This window comes from Dendrobates tinctorius, unplaced genomic scaffold, assembly GCF_039654945.1.
Source record: "Dendrobates tinctorius isolate UK_male_01 unplaced genomic scaffold, ASM3965494v1 ptg000308l, whole genome shotgun sequence".
NCBI lineage: Eukaryota > Metazoa > Chordata > Amphibia > Anura > Dendrobatidae > Dendrobates > Dendrobates tinctorius.
Window position 1 is genome coordinate 408,321 of NW_027361975.1, and position 13,555 is coordinate 421,875.

Genomic DNA, 13,555 nt, shown 5'->3' on the forward strand with positions numbered 1-13,555 from the left:
TATACACACCATATCTATAGGGATATAATATACTGACATTACATACAGTGCTGTACATATATACACTGTATAGAGTTACATGGTATTATACACACCATATCTATAGGGATATAATATACTGACATTACATACAGTGCTGTACATATATACACTGTATAGAGTTACATAGTATTATACACACCATATCTATAGGGATATAATATACTGACATTACATACAGTGCTGTACATATATACACTGTATAGAGTTACATAGTATTATACACACCATATCTATAGGGATATAATATACTGACATTACATACAGTGCTGTACATATATACACTGTATAGAGTTACATAGTATTATACACACCATATCTATAGGGATATAATACACTGACATTACATACAGTGCTGTACATATATACACTGTATAGAGTTACATAGTATTATACACACCATATCTATAGGGATATAATACACTGACATTACATACAGCACTGTACATATATACACTGTATAGAGTTACATAGTATTATACACACCATATCTATAGGGATATAATATACTGACATTACATACAGCGCTGTACATATATACACTGTATAGAGTTACATGGTATTATACACACCATATCTATAGGGATATAATATACTGACATTACATACAGCGCTGTACATATATACACTGTATAGAGTTACATGGTATTATACACACCATATCTATAGGGATATAATATACTGACATTACATACAGCGCTGTACATATATACACTGTATAGAGTTACATGGTATTATACACACCATATCTATAGGGATATAATATAATGACATTACATACAGCGCTGTACATATATACACTGTATAGAGTTACATGGTATTATACACACCATATCTATAGGGATATAATATACTGACATTACATACAGCGCTGTACATATATACACTGTATAGAGTTACATGGTATAATACACACCATATCTATAGGGATATAATATACTGACATTACATACAGCGCTGTACATATATACACTGTATAGAGTTACATGGTATAATACACACCATATCTATAGGGATATAATATACTGACATTACATACAGCGCTGTACATATATACACTGTATAGAGTTACATGGTATAATACACACCATATCTATAGGGATATAATACACTGACATTACATACAGTGCTGTACATATATACACTGTATAGAGTTACATAGTATTATACACACCATATCTATAGGGATATAATATACTGACATTACATACAGCGCTGTACATATATACACTGTATAGAGTTACATAGTATTATACACACCATATCTATAGGGATATAATATACTGACATTACATACAGCGCTGTACATATATACACAGTATAGAGTTACATAGTATTATACACACCATATCTATAGGGATATAATATACTGACATTACATACAGTGCTGTACATATGTACACTGTATAGAGTTACATGGTATAATACACACCATATCTATAGGGATATAATATACTGACATTACATACAGCGCTGTACATATATACACTGTATAGAGTTACATGGTATTATACACACCATATCTATAGGTATATAATATACTGACATTACATACAGCGCTGTACATATATACACTGTATAGAGTTACATAGTATTATACACACCATATCTATAGGGATATAATATACTGACATTACATACAGTGCTGTACATATATACACTGTATAGAGTTACATGGTATTATACACACCATATCTATAGGGATATAATACACTGATATTACATACAGCGCTGTACATATATACACTGTATAGAGTTACATAGTATTATACACACCATATCTATAGGGATATAATACACTGACATTACATACAGCGCTGTACATATATACACTGTATAGAGTTACATGGTATAATACACACCATATCTATAGGGATATAATACACTGACATTACATACAGTGCTGTACATATATACACTGTATAGAGTTACATAGTATTATACACACCATATCTATAGGGATATAATATACTGACATTACATACAGCGCTGTACATATATACACTGTATAGAGTTACATAGTATTATACACACCATATCTATAGGGATATAATACACTGACATTACATACAGCGCTGTACATATATACACTGTATAGAGTTACATGGTATTATACACACCATATCTATAGGGATATAATACACTGACATTACATACAGTGCTGTACATATATACACTGTATAGAGTTACATAGTATTATACACACCATATCTATAGGGATATAATATACTGACATTACATACAGCGCTGTACATATATACACTGTATAGAGTTACATAGTATTATACACACCATATCTATAGGGATATAATACACTGACATTACATACAGCGCTGTACATATATACACTGTATAGAGTTACATGGTATAATACACACCATATCTATAGGGATATAATATACTGACATTACATACAGCGCTGTACATATATACACAGTATAGAGTTACATAGTATTATACACACCATATCTATAGGGATATAATATACTGACATTACATACAGCGCTGTACATATATACACTGTATAGAGTTACATAGTATTATACACACCATATCTATAGGGATATAATACACTGACATTACATACAGCGCTGTACATATATACACTGTATAGAGTTACATGGTATAATACACACCATATATATAGGTATATAATATACTGACATTACATACAGCGCTGTACATATATACACTGTATAGAGTTACATAGTATTATACACACCATATCTATAGGGATATAATATACTGACATTACATACAGCGCTGTACATATATACACTGTATAGAGTTACATAGTATTATACACACCATATCTATAGGGATATAATATACTGACATTACATACAGTGCTGTACATATATACACTGTATAGAGTTACATAGCATTATACACACCATATCTATAGGTATATAATATACTGACATTACATACAGCGCTGTACATATATACACTGTATAGAGTTACATAGTATTATACACACCATATCTATAGGGATATAATACACTGACATTACATACAGTGCTGTACATATATACACTGTATAGAGTTACATGGTATAATACACACCATATCTATAGGGATATAATACACTGACATTACATACAGCGCTGTACATATATACACTGTATAGAGTTACATAGTATTATACACACCATATCTATAGGGAAATAATATACTGACATTACATACAGCGCTGTACATATATACACTGTATAGAGTTACATAGTATTATACACACCATATCTATAGGGATATAATATACTGACATTACATACAGTGCTGTACATATATACACTGTATAGAGTTACATAGTATTATACACACCATATCTATAGGGATATAATACACTGACATTACATACAGTGCTGTACATATATACACTGTATAGAGTTACATAGTATTATACACACCATATCTATAGGGATATAATATACTGACATTACATACAGCGCTGTACATATATACACTGTATAGAGTTACATAGTATTATACACACCATATCTATAGGGATATAATATACTGACATTACATACAGTGCTGTACATATATACACTGTATAGAGTTACATAGTATTATACACACCATATCTATAGGGATATAATATACTGACATTACATACAGCGCTGTACATATATACACTGTATAGAGTTACATGGTATAATACACACCATATCTATAGGGATATAATATACTGACATTACATACAGTGCTGTACATATATACACTGTATAGAGTTACATAGTATTATACACACCATATCTATAGGGATATAATATACTGACATTACATACAGTGCTGTACATATATACACACTGTATAGAGTTACATGGTATAATACACACCATATCTATAGGGATATAATATACTGACATTACATACAGTGCTGTACATATATACACTGTATAGAGTTACATAGTATTATACACACCATATCTATAGGGATATAATACACTGACATTACATACAGCGCTGTACATATATACACTGTATAGAGTTACATAGTATTATACACACCATATCTATAGGGATATAATATACTGACATTACATACAGTGCTGTACATATATACACTATATAGAGTTACATGGTATAATACACACCATATCTATAGGGATATAATATACTGACATTACATACAGTGCTGTACATATATACACTGTATAGAGTTGCATAGTATTATACACACCATATCTATAGGTATATAATACACTGACATTACATACAGCGCTGTACATATATACACTGTATAGAGTTACATGGTATAATACACACCATATCTATAGGGATATAATATACTGACATTACATACAGTGCTGTACATATATACACTGTATAGAGTTACATGGTATTATACACACCATATCTATAGGGATATAATACACTGACATTACATACAGTGCTGTACATATATACACTGTATAGAGTTACATGGTATTATACACACCATATCTATAGGGATATAATATACTGACATTACATACAGCGCTGTACATATATACACTGTATAGAGTTACATGGTATTATACACACCATATCTATAGGGATATAATATACTGACATTACATACAGTGCTGTACATATATACACTGTATAGAGTTACATAGTATTATACACACCATATCTATAGGGATATAATATACTGACATTACATACAGTGCTGTACATATATACACTGTATAGAGTTACATGGTATAATACACACCATATCTATAGGTATATAATATACTGACATTACATACAGCGCTGTACATATACACACTGTATAGAGTTACATGGTATAATACACACCATATCTATAGGGATATAATATACTGACATTACATACAGCGCTGTACACATATACACTGTATAGAGTTACATGGTATAATACACACCATATCTATAGGGATATAATACACTGACATTACATACAGCGCTGTACATATACACACTGTATAGAGTTACATGGTATAATACACACCATATCTATAGGTATATAATATACTGACATTACATACAGCGCTGTACATATATACACTGTATAGAGTTACATAGTATTATACACACCATATCTATAGGGATATAATATACTGACATTACATACAGCGCTGTACACATATACACTGTATAGAGTTACATGGTATAATACACACCATATCTATAGGGATATAATATACTGACATTACATACAGCGCTGTACATATATACACTGTATAGAGTTACATGGTATAATACACACCATATCTATAGGTATATAATATACTGACATTACATACAGTGCTGTACATATATACACTGTATAGAGTTACATGGTATAATACACACCATATCTATAGGGATATAATATACTGACATTATATACAGCGCTGTACATATATACACTGTATAGAGTTACATGGTATAATACACACCATATCTATAGGGATATAATATACTGACATTACATACAGCGCTGTACATATATACACTGTATAGAGTTACATGGTATAATACACACCATATCTATACGTATATAATATACTGACATTACATACAGCGCTGTACACATATACACTGTATAGAGTTACATGGTATAATACACACCATATCTATAGGGATATAATACACTGACATTACATACAGTGCTGTACACATATACACTGTATACAGTTACATGGTATAATACACACCATATCTATAGGGATATAATATACTGACATTACATACAGTGCTGTACACATATACACTGTATAGAGTTACATAGTATTATACACACCATATCTATAGGGATATAATATACTGACATTACATACAGCGCTGTACATATATACACTGTATAGAGTTACATGGTATAATACACACCATATCTATAGGGATATAATATACTGACATTACATACAGCGCTGTACACATATACACTGTATAGAGTTACATAGTATTATACACACCATATCTATAGGGATATAATACACTGACATTACATACAGCGCTGTACACATATACACTGTATAGAGTTACATGGTATAATACACACCATATCTATAGGGATATAATATACTGACATTACATACAGCGCTGTACACATATACACTGTATAGAGTTACATAGTATTATACACACCATATCTATAGGGATATAATACACTGACATTGCATACAGTGCTGTACATATATACACTATATAGAGTTACATAGTATTATACACACCATATCTATAGGGATATAATACACTGACATTACATACAGCGCTGTACACATATACACTGTATAGAGTTACATAGTATTATACACACCATATCTATAGGGATATAATACACTGACATTGCATACAGTGCTGTACATATATACACTATATAGAGTTACATAGTATTATACACACCATATCTATAGGGATATAATATACTGACATTACATACAGCGCTGTACACATATACACTGTATAGAGTTACATAGTATTATACACACCATATCTATAGGGATATAATACACTGACATTACATACAGCGCTGTACACATATACACTGTATAGAGTTACATGGTATAATACACACCATATCTATAGGGATATAATATACTGACATTACATACAGCGCTGTACACATATACACTGTATAGAGTTACATAGTATTATACACACCATATCTATAGGGATATAATACACTGACATTACATACAGCGCTGTACACATATACACTGTATAGAGTTACATGGTATAATACACACCATATCTATAGGGATATAATATACTGACATTACATACAGTGCTGTACATATATACACTGTATAGAGTTACATGGTATTATACACACCATATCTATAGGGATATAATATACTGACATTACATACAGTGCTGTACATATATACACTGTATAGAGTTACATGGTATAATACACACCATATCTATAGGGATATAATATACTGACATTACATACAGCGCTGTACACATATACACTGTATAGAGTTACATAGTATTATACACACCATATCTATAGGGATATAATACACTGACATTACATACAGCGCTGTACACATATACACTGTATAGAGTTACATGGTATAATACACACCATATCTATAGGGATATAATATACTGACATTACATACAGTGCTGTACATATATACACTGTATAGAGTTACATGGTATTATACACACCATATCTATAGGGATATAATATACTGACATTACATACAGTGCTGTACATATATACACTGTATAGAGTTACATGGTATAATACACACCATATCTATAGGGATATAATATACTGACATTACATACAGCGCTGTACACATATACACTGTATAGAGTTACATAGTATTATACACACCATATCTATAGGGATATAATACACTGACATTACATACAGCGCTGTACATATATACACTGTATAGAGTTACATGGTATAATACACACCATATCTATAGGGATATAATACACTGACATTACATACAGCGCTGTACATATATACACTGTATAGAGTTACATGGTATAATACACACCATATCTATAGGGATATAATATACTGACATTACATACAGTGCTGTACATATATACACTGTATAGAGTTACATAGTATTATACACACCATATCTATAGGGATATAATACACTGCCACTATCATGTACACGATAACCTCCCTCACTCCCCATGCTCTGCTCACACTGCAGTCACACCCTGTGCATGGAGACACTGGATGCATGCAGCATATCACACAATGAACACAAGCAGCTCTTACCATAACTCCCCAGCAGATACATCCTAGTGGCTTCAGGACCTGTCATGATGTCACAGTCATGTGATCAGCCTGCCTCATCCCCGCGGGTATAGGAGCTTTGGAGCTGTCATGGTCATGTGATCTGACATTTGCCATACAGAAGGTGTATAGTACGCTTCCAAACACCGAGTCCTCGAAGGGGTTAATCATGGCGCGGCTACAGAGGGGTGGAATACACCAGCTGGGCGCTACTCATTCTCCCCAGGGGCTGTGCTGTAGCGCCGGTCACTGAGCGGCTCTGGCCATGTCAGACTATGGAACAGCAGCTCTTCATTTCGTTATTATATACAGCTCTGGCAACATTTAAGAGACCACTGCAAAATGTTCAGTTTCTCTGATTTTTCTCTTTAGGCCGGAGTCACACTAGCGATTAAATGGGACGAATGCAATGCGATAAAAAAAAAAAAAAAAAAAAAAAAAAAAAAAAAAAAAATCGCATTGCATTCGTCCCAACGTTGTTCTATGTTGCTGCTCCCATCATGCGTTTTTTATCGGATCCATTCCTCGGACCGAGACAATCGCAGCATTTCGGATCGGATTCGACAATGCAAGTCTATGGATGCGATTAAAAAACGCATTGAAAACGCACCACACGTGTGACTTGCGAATAAATCGCAAGACTTCTCCTGGTCAACAGGAAAGAGCATCAGGCATTAGCATTGGATGTCAATTTGATGCTTAGATGCGAATAAAATCGGTTCATCGCCAGAAAATGGGATGACAGACGGATCCCTGGACAAGAATTCTTTGTGCGATTTCGTATCGTTAAAATGGGACCGACTTTTTATTCGTTGTGTGTGACTCCAGCCATATAGGTATATTTTTGAATAAAATGTATATTGCTCTTTTATTCTATACACTACTGACAACATGTCTTCGAATTTCCAAGCACTAAATTTTGTATTTATTTTCAGAAAATGAGAAATGGTCAAAATAACAAAAAAATGCAGTGCTTGCAGACCTCAAATAATTCTAAGAAAACAACAATACTAATGTTTTAACTCAGGAAGAGTTCAGAAATCAATATTTTGTGGAATAACCATGATTTTTAATCAAAGCTTTCATGCGTCTTGGCATGCTTTCCACCAGTCTTTCACACTGCTTTTGGGTGACCTTATGCCACTCCTGGTACAAACATTTAAGCAGTTTTTCTTTGTTTGATGGCTTGTGACTATCCATCTTCCTCTTGATTACATTCCAGAGGTTTTCAATGGGGTTCAGGTCTGGAGATTGGGCTGGCCATGACAGGGATTTGATGTGGTGGTCCTTCATCCACACATTGAATGACCTAGCTATGTGGCATGGCGCATTGTCCTGCTGGGAAAACCAGTCCTCAGAGTTGGGGAACATTGCCTGAGCAGAAGGAATCAACTGTTTTTCCAGGATAACCTTGTATGCGGCTTGATTCGTACGTCCTTCGCAAAGATTAACCTGATCAATTCCAGCCTTGCTGAAGCATCCCCAGATCATCACCGATCCTCCACCAAATTTCACAGTGGATGAAAGATACTGTGACTCGTACGCCTCTCCAGGTCTCTGTCTAAGCATTAGACTACCAAGTGTTGGGCAAAGCTGAAAATTAGACTCCTCAGAGAAGATTACCTTACCCCAGTCCTCTATGGTCCAATCCTTATGGTCTTTGGCAAACTTCATCATATCTCTCCTTTGCTTCTCATTGATGAAAGGCTTTTTTCTAGCTTTACATGACTTGAGCGCTGCCTCTAGGAGCCTGTTATGAACTGCTCTTGCAATGCACTTCACCCCAGCTGCCTTTTGCCATTCCTTTTGTAGGTCACTTGATGTCATCCTGCGGTTGCTGAGTGACATTCGAATAAGATGACACTCATCACAGTCAGTGGAGAGTCATTTTCACCTTCTGCCGGTCTGTAGCTTTGTTGTCCCTAATGTCTGCTGCTTGACCTTGTAATGGACTGGAGTGATGGAGTCTTAGAAATTTTAACCCCTTTACTACCAAGGGTGGTTTGCACGTTAACTCCTGGGCCAATTTTTACAATTCTGACCACTGTCCCTTTATGAGGTAATAACTCAGGAACGCTTCAACGGATCTAGGCGATTCTGACATTGTTTTCTCGTGACATATTGTACTTCATGTTAGTGATAAAATTTCATTCATATAACTTGCATTTATTTGTGAAAAAATGGAAATTTGGCGAGAATTTCACAATTTTCCAACTTTGAATTTTTATGCTCTTAAATCACAGAGATACGGCACACAAAAAACTTATTAAGTAACATTTCCCACATGTTTACTTTACATCAGCACATTTTCGGAACCAACATTTTTTTTTTGTTAGGAAGTTATAAGGGTTAAAAGTTTACCAGCGATTTTTCATTTTTAAAACACCAATTTTATTTTTACGGACCACATCACATTTGAAGTCACTTTGAGGGGTCTATATGATAGAAAATGCCCAAAAGTGACACCATTCTAAAAACTGCACCCCTCAAGGTGCTCAAAACAAGATTCAAGAAGTTTATTAACCCTTCAGGTGCTTCACAGGCATTTTTTGAATGTTTAAAAAAAAAATGAACATTTACGGTAACTTTTTTCACAAAAAAAATTACTTCAGGTTCAATTTTTTTATTTTAAAAAGGGTAACAGGAGAAATTGGACTGCAAAAGTTATTGTGCAATTTTTACTGAGTATGCCGATACCTGATATGTGGGGGGGAACCACTGGGCGCATGGCAGAGCTCGGAAGGAAAGGGGCGCCGTTTGACTTTTTCACTGCAAAATTGGCTGGAATTCAGATCGGACGCCATATCTAGTTTGGAGAGCTCCTGTTTAGTGGAAACCCCCACAAGTGACCCCATTTTGGAAACAAGACCCCCCAAGGAACTTATCTAGATATGTGGTGAGCACTTTGAACCCCCAAGGGCTTCACAGAAGTTTATAACGTACAGCTGTACAATTAAAAAATCATATTTTTTCCACAAAAATGATCTTTTCACCCCCAATTGTTATTTTCCCAAGAGTAATTGTGCAATTTGTCCTGAGTACGCAGATACCCCATATGTGGGGGTAAACCGCTATTTGGGCGCATGGCAGAGCTCGGAATGGAAGCAGCACCATTTGACATTTTGGCTGGAATTGAGATCGGACGCCATGTCGCGTTTGGAAAGCCCCTGATGTACCAAAACAGTGGAAACCCCCCAATTCTAATTCCAACACTAACCCCAACTAGCCCTAACGGGAAAATGGAAATAAATACTTTTTTTCTATTTTATTATTTTTCCCTAACTATGGGGGTTTGATTTACTATTTATGGTGGGTTTTTATTTTTGGCAGCTGTTGCACGCTAAAAGACACTTTTTATTGTAAAAATAGTTTTTGCATCACCACATTTTGAGAGCTATAATTTTTCCATATTTTGACCTACCGAGTCATGTGAGGTCTTATTTTTTGCGGGACGAGTTGACGTTTTTATTGGTACCATTTTCAGGCACGTGACTTTTTTGATCGGTTTTTATTCCGATTTTTGGGACACAGAATGAACAAAAACCAGTGTTTCATGAATTTCTTTTGGAGGGTGCGTTTACATCATTCCGCGTGCGGTAAAATTGATAAAGTGGTTTTATTCTTCGGGTCAGTACGGTTACAGCGATACCTCATTTATGTCTTTTTTTATGTTTTGGAGCTTTTATGGAATGAAAACAATTTTATATAAAAAATAATTATTTTGCATCGCTTTATTCTGCGAGCTTTTTTATTTTTTCGTTGATGACAATGTGTGGTGGCTCGTTTTCTGCGGGACAAGATAACATTTTCAGCGGTACCATGGTTATTTATATCCGTCTTTTTGATCGCACGTTATTGCACTTTTTGTTCGGCGGTATGATGATAAAGCTTTATTTTTTGCTTTGTTTTTTATTTTTTAAGGGGTTCAATAAAGGGGTTAACTAGTGAGACAGTTTTATAGGGCGGGTCGTTACGGACGCGGCAATACCAAATATGTGTACTTTTATTGTTTTTTCATTTTCAGAAAATGAATTTATTCCGGATTTTTTTTTTTTTATTTATTTAGCGATTTTTTTTATAAAATTATTCTTACACTTTTTTTATTTTTTTTTTTAACTTTATTACAATGTCCCAGGGGGGACATAACTGTCATGTGACAGATCGCTGTAACAGATCAGCGATCTGTCACAGGCAGTGCTACAGGCTTCCTCATGCCGGCGCTTTGCAGGCATGAGGAAGCCACCTCCCTGCAGGCCCCCGAAAGTCCCCGCCACCATTTTGGATTCGGGGACCTGCAGGGAAGGAGACACATCGCACTGCTGTGGGGGTCTCGGGGAAGCACGGAGGGAGCCTCCTCCCTCCCGATGCTTCCCTAACCCCCCGGTACACTGCGATGGTGTTTGATCGCAGTGTGCCATGGGGTTAACGTGTCAGGGGCGGTCTGTGACCGCCCCTGACACATAGTGCCAGGTGTCAGCTGTGATAATCGCGCTAGACGTACTATTCCGTCCTTGGGACTTAGGTCCCAGGTCACATGGACGGAATAGTACGTCTAATTTAGGAAAGGGGTTAAGGATGGAGGCAACATGACGCTCACTGTATCCCTCTGCCCTTCTTTTCCTTACTCAAGACTTTTCTCTTCAACTCCTTTGGCATGGCTTCATTGCTATTGCTTTTGGTATATTAGTAGCACTTGTTTTGCCATCCAGCTTGTCCTATTGTAAGAGGATTGTGAACACCACAGCAGAGTTTTTTATACTTTCCTTCATTAAATAAGATTTGGTTCAGGTGATGACCTAATCAGAAGCACATTAAGTAGAATGAAGTGTATTCTGTTTGGAACTCAACTGACACTGGAATGGACTGGCTGTCAGACATGTAGAAAAGCTGATTTTTATAAATCTGTGCAGTGGTCTCTTAATCTTTGCCAGAGCTGTATATATAGGGGAAGTGTACAAAAAAAGTTATTACAAAGTGTAAAAAATATATGTATATATATATATATATATATTGTGGGGAATAGATAGCTCAGCTGGGATCTTTGCTTTGGCACATGCGTGTGGCTATGAAGTCACTTCAGCAGACTAGCAAGTTCCACATGGATATTGACACGGCATATTTATTGTGCACACTTGTTACTCAATGTTACACATGCCAAACATGAAATAAAACATCTAAGGCCGTCTGGCCACTAACTAACAATAGCAGGCTAACTACAAAATAAACCTATATAACAGCAAAGAAGTCCATGTAATCTTACTGTGTCAGCTCCCAGCTCAGCAGACGAGATAGACTGAGAGAACCCAGCTCCTCCTGATTATATCAGCTGGACCAGTCAGGAAACCAAAACCTGGATTGAATTAGTGGAGGGGGAACTACCAGTCCTTTCCATGCTGATCACTAAGGAAACCAGGACTGGATTACAATGAAATAAACTGGCTTCATCATCAGTACAGGGAGACATATGAAATGAAACGGGGAGAAATATACCTGTTTTTTAGTACCTCTCCCCTTGGCACCTCACACACCCCCCTCCTCTGTTCGAGCCCGTGGGGTCGGACACGACGAGTCACCAAGCAGTGCGTTGTAGACAACGCATCTGCATTTCTGTGCGCTGTGCCCGCCCTGTGCTCAACGGAAAATTTAAACCCTTGTAATGCTAAGAACCAGCGTATCACCCGCGCATTGCCTTCTTTTGCCCGGGACATCCACGTTAGGGGCGAATGGTCCGTCACTAGTCTAAACTGGCGACCTAGTAAATAATAGCGCAAGGTGCACAAGGCCCATTTCACAGCCAGGGCTTCCCGC

General features: G+C 35.7%; 1 protein-coding gene across 3 annotated transcripts in view; it reads right to left on the reverse strand.

Moving 5' to 3' along the window:
- Positions 1–13,026, reverse strand: part of LOC141073598 (uncharacterized) — a 102,497-nt gene extending 89,471 nt beyond the window's left edge. Inside the window, exon 1 of one of the 3 annotated variants that reach the window (XM_073560888.1) lies at positions 13,008–13,026. The gene's annotated coding sequence lies outside the window, so the exon portion shown is untranslated. Of the gene's footprint in view, positions 1–7,579; positions 7,706–7,729; positions 8,019–13,007 lie in introns of those variants that run through there. The other 2 variants (XM_073560885.1, XM_073560886.1) reach the window with 2 other exon arrangements.
- Between the last annotated feature and the right edge of the window lie 529 nt (positions 13,027–13,555).